This window comes from Corvus cornix, chromosome 4A, assembly GCF_000738735.6.
Source record: "Corvus cornix cornix isolate S_Up_H32 chromosome 4A, ASM73873v5, whole genome shotgun sequence".
NCBI lineage: Eukaryota > Metazoa > Chordata > Aves > Passeriformes > Corvidae > Corvus > Corvus cornix.
In genome coordinates, this window is record NC_047058.1 from 4,797,053 (window position 1) to 4,813,263 (window position 16,211).

General features: G+C 38.8%; 1 long non-coding RNA gene across 2 annotated transcripts in view; it reads right to left on the reverse strand.

Annotated features, from left to right (window-relative positions):
• Nucleotides 1–11,850: 11,850 nt before the first annotated feature.
• The window catches only part of LOC109145017, an 80,524-nt gene continuing 76,163 nt past the window's right edge, over nt 11,851–16,211 (reverse strand). For both annotated transcript variants that reach the window (XR_002046140.3, XR_002046139.3), the window contains exons 3-4: nt 12,946–14,466; nt 11,851–11,970 (exon numbers count right to left, since the gene is read on the reverse strand). This is a non-coding gene — a long non-coding RNA (uncharacterized LOC109145017). The remainder of the gene's footprint in view (nt 11,971–12,945; nt 14,467–16,211) is intronic.

Here is a 16,211-nt window from a genome sequence, read left to right on the forward strand (position 1 = left end):
TTGTTCTGGTAATTTGCAAATGCTGCCAATTCCTAGCAACAACTGTTGTAAAGTTGTGTATTTTTTTCTTTTATCATCAAGTTACATTACAGAAATTTAGTACCATTCAAAGGATGTGTTTAATATCTTTCAGAGGTACAACACTAACAACAATGCAGCTATGATTTTTTGTAATTCCTTATTTAAATTTTAGCTGGCTAGAAAAAGTACACAAAACATTATCTAAGTTGACAAAGGCCATTTATCACTGACTTTATTCAAGAGTAGAAAGAATGAATTTTTTAGGTATTATACTAATTACTATTTTCTGAAAAAAAGAAAAAATAAAATATTTCAGTGAATTAAAGAACAGAACAGTGAAGCAATGTGATCAACAGCTCCAGCTCTAAGAAATATGAATTAACAATAATCTAAAAATTTATTAAGAAGCTGATGCAAAAAACCAGTTCCCAAGAGTTTCAGTAAAAAATATTCTATGATTTCCAAATTAGATATATGTTCCATTAGTGGTTGTACTAAACTCCCATGGCTTTTGGCTCTGCACATTTTACTGTAATGTATAATAGAATAAACTATGTAGAAACCTGTTAGGAGTCAATGGTGGTAGAAACTGTATTAAAAAAATAGATGAAGAAAAAGATTACTGTATAAGGGTTTGGCATAAAAGGAAGGAAAAAGCCAATGAAAATTGTACAAATTCCTGATGAAGGAATCTGATTTTGTAGCCTTCTCATATATTGAGGAGCTATTTGGGGGTGAGCAAGGGAGGGTTTGGTTTGAGGTTTGGGGGTTTATGTTCCCTCTGCCCACAGTGGTAGCCACAAATCAATGCAATGGAAACTAAAAATAAACAGAAATAGTGACATCAATTCCCTTACGTCGCAAGGCACTTCTCTTCTTAAACATCTCAAGGAGAACAGGTATTTGCAACTCAAGATGAGGGAAAGCCATGCAGTACTGACAGGTGTGTTCCCCGGGTCTGAGTGCTGGAGATGGGCGAGCTCAGGGGCTGCTCTCACTCTCACACCTGCTCGGAGCTGGGCAGCTCCCAGTCCCTGGGGGCAGCGGCAGGAACCCAAACAGGCTGACAGGGAAGGCTCTGGCACGTGGCCCCTTTTCTCCTGACCCTCTCCTACCCTGGACATGCACGGCATGGGCAGAGCCAGTGCAGGAGTTGCTGCTGATCCGTCGGGTCCTAAACCCTGAACTTTAAAGGCCGTTTGTCAGGGGGATATGAACAAATAAAATGCACCATAAAGTTCACCCCCTTCTCCCATCTCTTCAAAACTTTGCTTCATGAACTTTCAGAGACTGTTTTGCTATTCCTGCATAGGAAGGCAAATACAATAGCCTCAAGGTCTTTTGAAGAATGGTGAAAGAAAGCCTTTTGAATACCTCTGTAGACAGCAAGAGATCTTCCTCTTCCCAGGAAAGTGCTGAATATACAATCAAATGCTAAACAGTGCTACAGACACTCTTATATTCAGAACTGTTCCATAGAGAACATAGAGAAAAATTATCTCTTTCACAGGTCTGAAAACTGTAAACTCTAATTTTACACAAGAGCTCAACATCTTTGTTAATCAAAAAGACTGACTTGTAAGACACACACATGTATAAGGCTGCGTGAAATAGATCATGCTCCTCATCAGAGACCTTGGTACCACTTGCCCTGATACACCACAATTCCATAAGTGTAAATAAAGCACATGGTAAATGTGTTACATTGTCTGCTCTTTGATTTGTCTTGATTAGAGATTATCACAGAGTTCTCAGGTTCTGTCAGAAAAACAAAACCACTTAAGTGAGGCCAGTGCTCCCAGTTAATCTACTGTGGCACCCCAGTCTGAGCTGCAGCCTTCATTTTGCCCAAGAAGTCAGAAACAAGGAATCACAAGATGTACTATGATTTTAGTTACTAATTTCTATTTATATTTGGAAGTAGATGTAAGCCCTTTCCCCTTTCATGTTTTTAAAAGTTTGTTACTTATTTTTTTGAAGCAGATACACATGAGTAATCTAATTTGCAAGAACAGAAATACGGGGTCAAACCAAAGATCCCTCCAGTTCAATACTCCAGCAGCTGCCAACAGGAGATGACTGAGGAAGCTTGTGGGAACACGACAAGGATCCAGGGACAGAGTGTACACACTGTTCTGTGGGAATGTTCTATAATCCAAAGAACCAGGGGTCAAGAACTTCTTGAAGAGAAATAATCTTTTTTGAATACAATAACTCTTAATAATTTGAATTTGTTACCTCCTGTCCAACTGCTTTGAACCCACACAAATTTTATTATCTACACACAATGCACTGGATCAACAACTTCCACAGCTTAACTCCATGCTGGGTGAGGAACTGTTTTCTTTAATCATACTGAGCCAACCACTTGCTGGGCTTGATAGATCTTAATTCTCATACTGGAAGAGACAACTCTCCCTGTTCTCTTTCTCCAGCTAATTCATACTTCCTCTCTGTTTTCTTTTGCTCAGCCTAAAAGCTCCCAGCACGAGCTGCTTAAAAACAAAAGTTCCATTCTGCTGATTATCGTGCAGCACTCTTTTCTAGATCTTCTGCAGTTCTACTACACCCTGAGACAAAGATAAATCAGCAGACACTATGAGATGCCCATGTAGGAGATAATCACGTTATTTCCCCTCTCTATCAATTTCCTAACATTCTGTCTTCCTGGATTTTAACCACTCTTCTCCATTATTTCCATAAGCCATCAGAAATATCAAGACCTTGTTTTGGAAACTGTAATTTTTGTTTATAAATTTAGGGCTGTCCAGGATACCTGGAATGAATGTGGGGAAAACCATGACATTTTACTCAGGCACATACTTTTCACATCATTACCTATCAGACTTCAAATGTGCTTTGCAGGTGCATTTGCCAGCATTTCACAATAAATACATTCATCATACTTCGTCTTCCTGGAAGAGTAATTCTGCTCTGAAGGAAATACAAGACTAACAAAAGCAGTTATTTCTTTACTCGTGTTTTTAGATCTGTGTGAAAATGGTTCCCCAGCCAATACAGCCAATGCTAGACTGCACAGAATGTGAGAGGCAAGCTGAAATCAGAGCGTGCTGCTACCAGGGGCTGTACTGCAGCATCTCCTTTGTGGTATCAAATAGTTCCCTGTAATGCACGGCCCAATTCCATAAAAGACATTGGCATTTTGACTGCATGGAAAGTTATTAAATCTCAAAAAAAAAAAAATTAATAAAATCATGTCTAAGTCTTCTAAATTCAATAGTTTGCAGTTTTAGACAGTCTTGAAGTCCTCCACAACTTGCTTAACCATGGCAAGTTATCGATGCAGGGTTAATTATAGGCAATAATATGAACTATATTTAAAATACTGGGTTATTTAACTGTATACTAATATTTAACATATAAAATAGATGTTGAAACATATTATGGCCAATAACTGTATCAAACTCAATAGAACCCAATGCCAAATTTGATTGGCATCAGTTAACAATCCCCTGCTTTCCAGACAGAAAATATCAACAAATGCAAATGCTTTATTTTATTTTCACCCCATAAACAGTCATTTTATAGCATCTATTAAGCATTAAAAGTAAACACAATCACAACTCTGGAATTTCCAGAAACATGTGGAACACATTTAGGCAGCTCCCGAGCAGAAAAAGTGCCATATTACTAAACAGTTTGCATTTTTATGTATTCCTTCGAGAATTTTCTGTACAGGCTTCTGTTATCAGAGTGGCAATTCCCATCTTTGTTTTGTCTCTAACAACCTGCCAGGATAATTAAACTCACAACTCAGCATGTCTCAGTGCCTGCGGAATCTTCTGGACAGACATCAGAAGACTGGCATGGAAGCAACTCATGTCTCTTTAACGAAGAGGAGAAAATCTCCAGCACCAGATGTCCAGTTAATCCAGCCTCAAAGGCAAGAACAAACGCCAGCCACAAAAAGAACCAAACCAAAGCAGAAAAGAGCACGTCCCCCTACCCCAAAAAAGGAGAAGGTCTGCTGGGCAGATCCATCTATTCTATTTGACCTCACCCAGCACCAAGTGCAAATCCTCAACAAAAATGCAGAAGAAAGAAAGTCTTTGCAGCCTTCATTTCAAGCCCCTTGGTCCTCACAGAAGTGACCCCCAGCTCATGATGAAGGCACCCACACAGCAACACAGCTGTTGCAGATCTCCACTGCTATTTCACCACGTTCCCAGTGTCCCTCCCAGTGCACCACCTGTACAAATCACAGAAGTTTAGCCTGGGAATCACTTTAGACACTGGAATCTCCCAGCAGCAGTGTCAGGTAATCACCAAGCTCTACTGCTTGAGAAATCTCCCATTCTCTCATCTGGTCTATGCTCTAGTCTACTCCTAGGCACAAGGAAACTCTTAAACTATGAGTTCCTCCCTTGCAAGGCCCATTTTGTCAAATATTCTCATAAAATAAAAATTTGGCTGAAGAAATGGAGTTTTATATAGATTATCAGCACAAGAGGAGGGAAACATTTGGGAGCTGTTTGGCCAGCATGTGTGTCTGCCTGTTCGACAGCCCCTTGAAGACACTCAGCAAGGAGGGTATCTATTTTCACCACTTCTATCAGACTCATTTAAGGACGTGTTTTGACTCAGCTCTTTCACACTTAGGTCATTCTCCAGGAATAAACTGACTGGATTTTCAAGTTTTTCTTGAAGAGATTTGTTCAAACTGTTTTGTTCTGTAGAATTACCCACAGTAATCAGCTAAGAGTCTGCCCAGCTGACCCCTTGAGCTTTTCCTTGGCTCTTCAGAGTGCCCATTTTAGGTAGCTCCCACTCAGACTATTGGCTTTTGCAAATTAAAGACATGGAACTCAACATTTACTTGATATTTTATAGAAATACTGTTTCTTAATCCACAACTAGGTATACTTCTAGCACTAACCAGTGGCACAACAATGAGGAACCAGGCAGATTTGTCATTCACTGAGTAAAAACAAGGACAATGCAACTCCCCCCACCTGAAGGGGAAATGTGCAGCTCAATTGTTGGGAGCGTGCTCTTCATCCAGTGCAAAAAGATGCTCAAGATACTTATGCTGAGGAGGTCCATTATAAGGGGAACAAACTTTAAAGCCAGAAAACTCAACCTTGTAATAGAATCGGAACTAGATATTATGGAATTTAACAGAACACTAAGGAGCCTTTTTTGTGTATTTGGGTCTTCTATCCTTTTTTTTTTTTTTACTTTTTTTTTTTTTTTTTAACAGAAAAAAAGAGAAATTAAAGCCACTAAGAAGTTTGAGCAGCTGGATGTTGATCAAAACTGTCATCCATGGTGCTGAGAAAGTCTGGAAGATTATCCTTTCCCATATTACTGCTCAAAACTTAAAAATACTTAACAAACATGCTCAGTAAAACTCACAGAAGAACAGGTACTGCTGGAAATAAAAGGTCTATTTGGGATAATCTCCTACTCTGTGACATTGTCCAGGACAAAAAGCAGCCATAAATAAAGTTAATATAAGCTCCATTTGCATCTTCTCCATCCAAACAGCCCACTACAAACTACAGGATGTAAGTGACCGTGTGTCTATACAGAGCTGTTACATTTCATAGATTCTTTCCCAAAAGAGGCTTATGAGTTTGAACAGAACAGCAAAAACCATCTGTGGGGCCCAGACTGGTGTTTCCATGTGGCACTTTCTGTGCTGTGCACAGCATCCAGGCTGATGCAGGAATTCGAATACCTAGAACCAAGGTTGGTAATAAGTATCCTTAATTAGCTCCTAATGATTTTTTCTGTAATGGACAGGAGGAAGTTCCAACGACATCGTGAATGCTTTCCTCAAGAGGGAAAGAAAGGACTGCAGATTTTACACCTGGAAAATGGGATATAGCTCTTTTCTCTCAGCTGGTGTCATGTGCCAAGAGATACTTAGTAAAAAGTTTTTAAAGCCAACAGATTCCTTATTTCTGTATTTCCAGCAAGGCATCATTATTTCTACTGTTCTCCAGGGTAAACCTCACTTAAGCTTCGCCCATTTAATATAATAGCCAGAAGAATAACCAGAAATCAATTAGAACTTTGTCTGTGACTTGCTCAACAGTGTTAAATAACAGCAAAAGTTTGAGTGCTTTGGTGGCAAATTGCCATCTGCCCTGAGCGTGTCCCAAAGGCTCTGGGAAGTGATAGCTGATTTTTCAGTGCTCTGAACTTCTCTTAAAAGTCTTTCATCCCTTATTTCACAAACAGTAGTAGGAGTCAGAAAAAGTGTATTGTAAACAGCTGTACAGTCAGATCCCCTGCTTGGGTCACACATTCCCAGCATCTCCTCAATAATATCAGGACAGAAAGGAAATAAAATAGCCTGGAACAAATCCTCACTCTCAAAACACTGAAGATTTAAGAACAGTGGAAGAGCAATTCTGATTTCAAGAACTATGTACTAGCTGCACGTAAAATAAAAGGTAAACTAAAGTTCTCTCACAGTGAGACACACCCACTAAAGCTGCATGGGTCAGCATTTGCAATTATATTTTTAAAATATTTTAGGCAAAAGTAATAACAAATATTTTCTTTCTTTCAATCTTGAAGACGTCTTTTTGAAGATCAAAGGATATGAAGTTAATTAATTTTGATAATAAGCTCTGTTTGGTATTTTGCCAATTTAAACAGCGTATTTTCCAAAAGAAAAAAAAATATAGATTTTATATAAGGCAAGTATAAGAAAAGCAACAAAAAATGGTGTTTTGGTTATGAAAAAGAGGGAAGATATCAAAGGTTTGGAGTTTTTTGAGGGGCATTTCTTTCTAAGTATGACCTTAATTTCAGGGAAATAGTTGGTCTTGAACATGAAGATTCCCCTCATCTTTTAAAGCAGCCATAAGACATTTTCTGAACGCTTGTCAGAAATTCCTGCTGGTTGCCCATTTGTAATCCTGCAAGTTTCCACTGCATCCTTACACAGGGATTATTTTGAAGCTCTCTAATTAGAATAAAGAAGGCCTTGATTCAGTAGAGTGCTTAAGCCACCGAGTGATCATATTGTTAAGATTTAACCTTTCCCACGAGACCCATCTTCTGGCAACAAAATAGAAACTGTAACAACATTTGTTATGTTATATTCATTACTCAAACATATTGTACAACAGTTTATTTGATAAAACAGCAGTGGGGATAAAAAAAATCTTCAGTATCAGCCCCTTCATTAGTGCCCAGCTCTGTGCACTACAACATCAAGGGACTAATGCCTTTCATTTGGATACAAAATCAAACAAAGGAACAACTTTCATACCAAAATATCACCCACGGGCTGAGGATGGTGGGCAGTCCATAATGTATAACTGCTACACACCAGGGTGCAAACCAGCACTCCAGGGGAAAAAAATAGAGTGAGGGCTTGCTGAACCCAGTCTCAAGCAAAGAATCACACTGCCTTACAAACATTTTTGCATTTCTGAATTATATAAACCAAGTGCATTCACCAAACCTATCCATGAGTGCGTTCTCTTACTGTCACCTAACAGTTTCAGAATTTTCAGATGCACAGATTATTAATAGCAACCTTCATCTACAAAATATCATGTAACAAACTGCTTACTGAGTGAAGTCCACTGGTGATAAAAATAATGGGGAAATATGCCCTGGTTTGCATTCTAATATTGATTCATTCAGAAGAGCTCTGAAAATGCCACACATTGAAAAAAAAGAAGATAAAATAACTATAAATTCCAGTGAAAGATTAGTTCTGCTATCTGGTGCCAGAGCCTCTTGGCTTTGTCAGGATGTGTCATGTTTGCATTTGCTGCTCAGTGTTTCAGTCATCTTCTCCCATCAAACACTGCACAGTAACAGCATCCAAAGGGTTATTCTATGATGGAATCCACAGGAAGTATCCCAACCCGACTTTTTTGATGAAGCCCATCTATTGACATTAAAAGCTCAGTACTAGATTAAACCAAAAGCACCAGCCACATTCCAGGCCGATTGTTAATTTGTTCTCAGCTGGAGTCTCCATCCAGAGCTATTTGTCTGATAGAACTGGATGCCTTTCAAATGCATTCTTGCATCTTTTGAAACATGTGATGTTTGCCTGCACGCTTGTTCAGCGAGTGTAATGACCATGGAGCTGCCTCTTGTACACTTTAAAGCCTGACTTTGCTTTCCAACACAATTTGTAACTTTTGTCTCTATTGAAAGTTTTTAGGAGAGGAACATTCCACTACATAAGATCAGCTATCATTAATTTTGTTCTTTTGCATTTAGTTATTTTAATTTTTATTATCTTCAAAAAACCAGATGATACAACTTCACACACATTCCCATTCGGAAATGTCCATTTTATTTTCTCCAGCAACGCTGCCTTCAGTTAACAAGTAAAGTGTAAATGAGATGAGCTCACAAACAATTGAGAAAAGTTACTGCTGTGCTCAAGATATTAAAAACTTTATAAAAGGCAATAAAGGTCCTGCCAAAGCAAAAATATGCAACTCTGATAAATTCCTTTGCAGTAAGTGAGAAACTGTCTCATACATACATATATATAGATATAATATATATATAAATACGAACGAAGATCTTGCCTGAAGCTACTTATTTCCATTGTTAATTACAAAACTTACTGTGGAAAGCAAGGAATGACAATCTGACTCACAAAAATGCTTAGTAATTGTTAAGAATTAAGAAAAGAACTCATTTAATTTTAAGATGTATCGCTCAATTAGTGTTATTTTTGTGCATTATGTTTAGCGTGCAGAATTTTCTCCACAAGGAATCAGATCATATACATCAGTTATCATTTTTCTTTGCTACATATCTGTGACAGAGTTACACTATGAAGGAAAAAATAGACCCTTTCGGCTCCAGGGGAAAAGGAGAGCAATCAGTTAAAAAAAAAAAAATCAAGGACGACAACATTTATTCAAAGAAGTCAGTCTTCCTACTCCATTTTGACCTCATGCACAAGTATTTTGGTTTTGCTTTCAAAAGTCCCTAATTTCAATGCACCTCAAAACAAAATTAAAGTCAGGTACTTGCACTGTGTTTTTATTGTGGTCATTAATGGATGGATCAAGCCTCAGCAAAGCTTGAGGCTCCTGCAAGCAGATAATATGATCTGGTGTAAGAACAGAGTAATTATAAATTGTGGGATTTTAGCTACATGCTCTTCAGCCACTTCTATGAATTTACACTGAAGATTTTCAGCTTTTATTAACAAGTAAAATTCCACAGCCATCTCACCACTCTTCAGTGCCAGAGTAACATTTATATTCCCTTTTCGAAATCATAGCAGGTGAGCAACATAAAATAAAGTCAAAGTGAAGGCCAGTGAAAAATATTAACTGCCTGTGATTCAGGAAGCTAACTCACATTTGTAAGTAGATTAATCGAAAATAGCTCAAACATTATCATCCTCAGCTGCCTACACTGCCCCTCTCCAAGATTACTGCCAACCCATCAGCAACAACAAGGAATGTAAACTAGAGCAACTCAGTTGTTAATCTAACACATAATGATGAACTGAAGCTGGCATTAACATCCATAAGCTATACCCCAAATCCATTTTTTTTCAAAACAGTTCTTTAGAGAAGTTTTCAATAAGGAAACAAACATTGTGCCAACCCTCAAATGCCAAAGGACCACGCAAGCTGCAGGACAAAGCACCTGCAACCCCCCACAAACTCATCCAGGTACTCCCAGGACGTAGCCCCTGTACCCCTCTCATCCCAGCTCCGAGGGCAAGGCTGAGAGGGGCAGAAGGGCAGGGTAAGGATGGGCTCCCAGAGGTGACCACACCGCAGAACCCCTCACACCGAGGGTGGCCACACAGCTGGAACCCCTCACACCGTACCTGCTCTGCAGAGGGAAGAGAGGGCAGCAGCTCCAGCAAGAGCCCAGATCCTCTGGCAAACCCGGCGGGATGAGGCAGAGCCAAGGCAGGAAGTGGAGATGGGTTTGGGAAATGGGCATAGAGTGCCATGGTTGGGTTGGGTTGGGTTGGGTTGGGCTGGGCTGGGCTGGGCTGGGCTGGGCTGGGAGGGCAATGCCCCAGCTGGGGCAGGTCAGGGCAATCAACACCTACCACCACATTCAAACCCCCACTGGGAGTCTTTATTTCCCAAAGGTAGGAGCACAGAAACACAAACCAATCTCCATTCCATTGCAGAGGGAAGCAGCAGCTAATGAATAGTGACTAAGCAGTCTCCTCGTGCCACACCGTCACATAACTGGAAATCTGCTCCAGCTGAAGTTTTTCATTTGTTTCCATCTGCAGCCCACCCTGGGAAGGCTGAGATTACAGATCAAAATGCACAATCTTTTTCCAGAGCAGATAAAAGAAAAATAATATTCTGTGGTCATGTCACAACATTGAAAGCCAGGTAAAGATGAGCGTTACTAAGAAATTACAAAATGAGTCAGAAAACAGAAGCTGGAAAAGGGAGAGATATTAGCCCTGGCTTTAAATTAATTGACTCTTCCACCACCTACTAATAATATCCAGGTTGTACAGAATCAATTTACTGTCCTCCAAGGACCAATCTCAACCAAATTTCTTAATAATAAAATAAAGGGAAGAAGAAGAGGGAAACAAATAAAACCAAAATGATGCTACTTAAAAACAAGCAGTATGATTTTTTTTCTTGACTAATTCAAAATTGGAGGTCCCTGTCTTAAAAATTAAGTTAAACCAAGAAATAAGGACAGTTCAAAAAAATAATTAGACATTTCAAAGAATGAGACCATCTCCATAATTACATAATGTTTTTCCTTTATCTCAAAAAGGAGTGAAGATTGTATTACAAGGTATAGGTCAACAACTAATGAACAAGATGAAGGATAAATGTTTTTAGAGAGACTCAGGCAGCCATTTGCAAGGGGAGAAAAAAGGAAATGGCAAGCCTCTTAACCTTTGCTGTTTTAGCTCACAATTAATCTGGTAGGAGATAAGAGGCCCATAATCCTTTTATGGGTTTTATCAGAAATAATAAGCCAACAAATTTACAAAATGCATATGCAAACCAGTGCATCCTAAGCTTATTAAAGAGGAAGCAATCCCACAAAAGAAGGTCATAACTGAAACATCCTGTAACAGATGCTTAGAGAAAGGAGACGAGAAACAGGGCAAGCAGAGAACCACCCTTTCCTCGTTCATCCCTCCCAGGTACAATCCATAATTTTGGAATCCCTGTGCTACAGGTTGCTTTAGAAAATTATTTCCAGCTGCTCCCAGTGGACCATTCTTCCATAAGGGCTGCGTATAATCCTTTTTTGAACCCATTTATAATTTGGCCTCTGCAATGCCAAAGTGCAAAGTCTTCCATCATTTATTTACACGTTGCATGAAAAAAATACTTGTGTTTTCTTAAACTTCCACATGACAAATTTATTGAGGTAGAGATTAGCTCTTAAAACAGAAGATAGTTTAAATGGCAAAAGTGCTAGGGACAAGAATACTTAGGAATAATCAATAGCACCTGTGCCAAAACAATAATTGAATTGCAGTAGTTTGCCTAAAGACAGAAAAATGACACAACATTATAGCAGTCATCAGGAAAATGAAAAGCTGTTGCAAAGGGGAATGGAATTATCTGTTCCTCATGGCCACAGTGAATAAGCAATAGGTTTAAAAGGCATAAGGAAGCTCAAAGCTGGACATTAGAGGAAAAATATCCTAATAGCACCACCATCCTAATAGCAAGGCTAATCCAAAGGACTGCTCTGATAGTTTCCCTAGTAGCAAACTGGACGAGAACCTTTCAGAAATGACACAGATCTGTTCAGCTTGTTGTAGCAAGGAGAGCTGCACTAAATGACCTCTTCATGTCCCTTCCAGTGCAGCACTACACAATCAGAAAGAAAGGAAGTCGATACACATCTGGTTCCGTGGTTTATTTCACTCGCTCTCAGAGCCGTGTTCAGTTGCTGACTTTATTTATATCACCAGTGAATACCCAATTTTCGGTGCTGTTCACAAATACCCAGCACTGTGAGTACCTGAAACACAACAGAGCAGCAGACAGTGAGGGTGCACAGAATTCATCACGGTGTTACACAGTCCTACAACCACAGCCAGGCTGCTTTTGCACTGGCAGTTCCCAGACACTGCAGCAGCACCTGCTGGAATCCAGTTTTCTGTACTCTCTAACTTCCTAACACACATTTGAGAGCAGTAATCTGGCTTTCTGACAGGTAGGACACTTTTTCCTTCTGGACAATATCACACCGGTCATGATAAAAACTGTAGTTCTCAGGGGAAAAAAAGTCATCTAAAACTAAAGATCCTGTGGCCATCTAAATCTAAATTCCACGTTTTCCTGCAAGGAATGGAAATTGCTGAAACCATGTCTGTTTAACACAACATGCAGTAAGAATGGAGCTTTGGGGCTTAGCCCTTCTAGTTACATATAGTGAAGAGAATCAGATAATTCTGTATAAAACAGGGTTCAGTTTAAATGGATTAATATAGGTAAAGCTGTTTGCTTGCAATAAAAGAGTATTTTTAATCCAAATACCTTGTTTTGCTTTTCATTCCTGACCATATTTCACATCAAGGTATCTCAGAGGCCAAAATTATTTACAGAGTTAGTTAACAGTAAATATCTTACCTCGTTGGTATAAATCAGGGATATAATGAAACATCAGCTGCTACTTAAAGTGCTTGGCAGGAGAGTTCATCTCATATTTATGTGCAAGCATAAACTTTGTGTATAATTGCAGTAACAATTCTATTGAATTTATCACTGCAAAGCCACAGATAGAAGTGTGCAGCAAATCTCATAATTCTCGTAGTAAATGTTTTATATGTTTTCCAAATTGTTAGTATTTTTCCAAATCTTCCAAGCTTGGAAAATACATTCAAAAAAATTATTATAAGAATCTTGAAAGAATTGAAACACAAGTCAAAGAATTTACAATAATCTTACCCACAAACCTTTCAATATACTATATTCTGAGAACTGCTTTTCTTACCTCGCCACTGAGAAAGAGCAAACAGATGCTCAAAGGGCTGGAGCACCTCTCCTGTGAAGACAGGCTGAGAACGGAGGTTGTTCATCCTGGGGAAGAGAAAGCCCCAGGAAGAGCTCAGAGCCCCTTCCAGTGCCTAAAGGAGCTCCAGGAGAGCTGGGGAGGGATTTGTGCAAGAGCCTGGGGCGACAGGACACAGGGAATGGCTTCAGACTGAAAAGGGGCAGGGTTAGACAAGACTTTAGGAAGAAAATCTTCGCTGCGAAGGTTGTGAGGAGCCCTGGGAGAGGCGGCCCAGAGCAGCTGGGGCTGTCTCACCCCTGGCAGTGCTCCAGGCCAAGGTGGATGGGGAGCACTGAGTAACCTGATCCTATGGAATGGGAGAAATCATCCTTCTCTACACACAGAAACCCAAACGCTGAACTTGAGCAAGGGCTCTGCAAAAGTAGGAGCTCTGAGGCACTGAATATCCCTTCACTTTTCCAATGTCCTTATTGTCTCCTTGTCTACCAGCTGTGTGTTTATTCATTATACATTGCTTCATTTGTTATTTTCCTTTATTCCATTTCCTATTTCAGTCTCCTCATTAATTTTTATGCACTTTTATTTTCATTTGTATACTTTTCATCACTTCAATATCCTAATATTTCAGCAGTCCAATTAGCTACTTCCATATCTTAATCACACTGAGACTCCTTATTCAGCTATAAATATAATTTTATTACTGCTGTTTTAATGACTAAGTGTTATAATAACTATTCTATATAAAACAATTTCTCTTAAAACTTTCCCCATTTCCTTCACTTGTCTATAATTCATTTCATCTCTCATCATACTTTCCATTTTGTTCAGTAAATCCTATATCATCCCCAAATATTTCCTGCATCGAAAGCTAATTACCTGGGGAGATGGTAAACTTTCACTGTTTCACCATAAACATAAGGAGCAAATATTTTCTCCACATTTATCAGACTGTCCTAAACTTGCTAAACAAACCCAAACCTGAAGACAGAGACCATTTCCACTTTAAGAGGCACAATTAATGTCTCTCAATTAACATAAAAGCACAGCCCAGATGGGCATTATGAATATAATACACAGCTCTGTTCTGAATATCAATATCATAAATAAAGAATGGATCTTAGGAATATATGAAACCATTACTTCTGAACTGAAAATCCAGCATTATTCTCATCTTTAATTTCAGAGGGAGCATATACTTGCAGTGAAATAGTTAATATTTATTATATTTATTAATTTAGTAACATTCAGTCTTCTACAATCCCCATTATTTAGGCAGATCATTAACTTCTGAGATGCTGATGCTTCTAACTATCAAATAAATGGCAATGAAAGTCTCCAAGTCAAAACTGATTGATCCAATTCCTTGCAAACCATAAAAATTTCTTCCATTCTAATTATCCCCATTCTGTGAGCTGGAAGATTTGTCTGTGGCACGAAGGTGCAGGAGCGAGCAAAGTCCTCTGCAGGAAACACGCACAGAAATGCTCATTCCATGTTATCCTGGGTATGGAAACAAAAAAGAAAGAGTATTTTAGGTCATTCTTATGCAACCCATTCAGCTTCAACAATCAGCCTTATTCAGTGGTAATTCCTCTTCAGCTGCTATACTTTTTAACTTTAATTTGCTTTGATGAGGGAAGGATTAAAAGCCTTAAAGGAAGTACAAAGTTATGCAATTTTAACAGTCTGCATCTAAGTAGCCACATCTATTTATGAAGCCCCATCACACCGAACTCCTTCCCAGGGGGCAGCAGGACCTGCCTGCAATATTTTTTTTAAACCTGCTTCATTCCTTCCCCAGTCCACTGCTCCTGTGTGCTAGGGTGGCTGTGGTTGTTCAGTGCCACACTTTCAGCAGTTTATTCCCTGCAACCCAAGCCCAAGCTCTTGTGAGTGCTACAGCCTTCTGCACTGCTGCAACCTCCTGCAAAGTCGTCTCTGCTTATCAAACAAATCTTCCTGTGCAGATGCTTTCAGCTCCTCTTGATATTTTGTCATCTTTCATCAATATTTCATCAATAGAGGTCTGTGTTCCTAGGGGATAGTATCTTTATGATTTTAATTACCCAAATTGGAGACCTAAATCTGGTATTATATAATATATTGAATTATTTCAAGACAAGCCAGGTGGACATTAGACTTACTGATGCATTTTAGACTCAGAAGCATAAAATCTTGATAAACCAGATCTAATTGCATTAATATCACCCTCAATTTCTATCAGCTGAACATGTGATTGTGTTTTACAAAACCAAAACTCGGTTGCCATCCCCAAAGGATACCAGAAAAATGGTCTTGTCAAGTGTATGCTTCCTAAAATCAAATTCCGTAAATCCTACACAGATTTAAGATATAAATTGAAAATGTAATTGATAATGTAATTGTCTATATCTGATAGCTTGTGTAATAGATCACCTGCAGATCTAGCAGCCATGGAACAGTTACCTTTCAGAGGTAAATAAAGTAACTTTATCCACTGCTGAGACAGTATGATTTAATTTCACAGAAATACACAAGCTCATGCTTGTTTACACTATGTTAATTGACATATCTAATCACTACTGATGTCTACTTTTTAAATGCTTTTCTACTTTCTACTGAAGTGTACCACTGAATATCTTAATTTAAAAATTCTTGGCATACAGATTTTGGTCCTATTACAAAAAAATTTAGCACTGATACCAAGAGATGTTGCTCAAATCTGTTTCAATAATAATTTTTAAAATGGCTATTGTTAAAAAATGAGAGATGTGTTATTTTACAGATGTTTTTCTTCACTTCGGTGGTCTTCTCATCCATCAGAAAGGTGTCTCCCCCTCCAGCCTTGTTAGGAAACTTTAGTGTCTTAACCTAACTTATTATCAATACAATTACACTTGTCTTGATTTGATACCTTCCATTACTCTTGCACGTTTGCATGGATCCGTTTTTTTAACAATACACAATCCATTTCCTTCTTACTATCATCACTCTTCCTGTATTCTCTACAGACTTTTCTCCTGTTTCAAATTCAAGTAGCTGGCAAGATGCTGTCAAAACCTGGATGTTTCAGTATTGTCTCAAAACCTTTTGAGACATAAAAATATCATTTTTTCATGCTGTTTGGGACTGTGAAGTATTACAAGTCAAAATTTAAAATTTCTCGAGTGAAATGCTTGTTCTGTTCATCAGAGTTTCTCTGTTTCAGGACAGTCTTTTCAATCTCAGGGTACAAAAGGCAGAGCAGAGGTCAGCTGAGGAGGAGA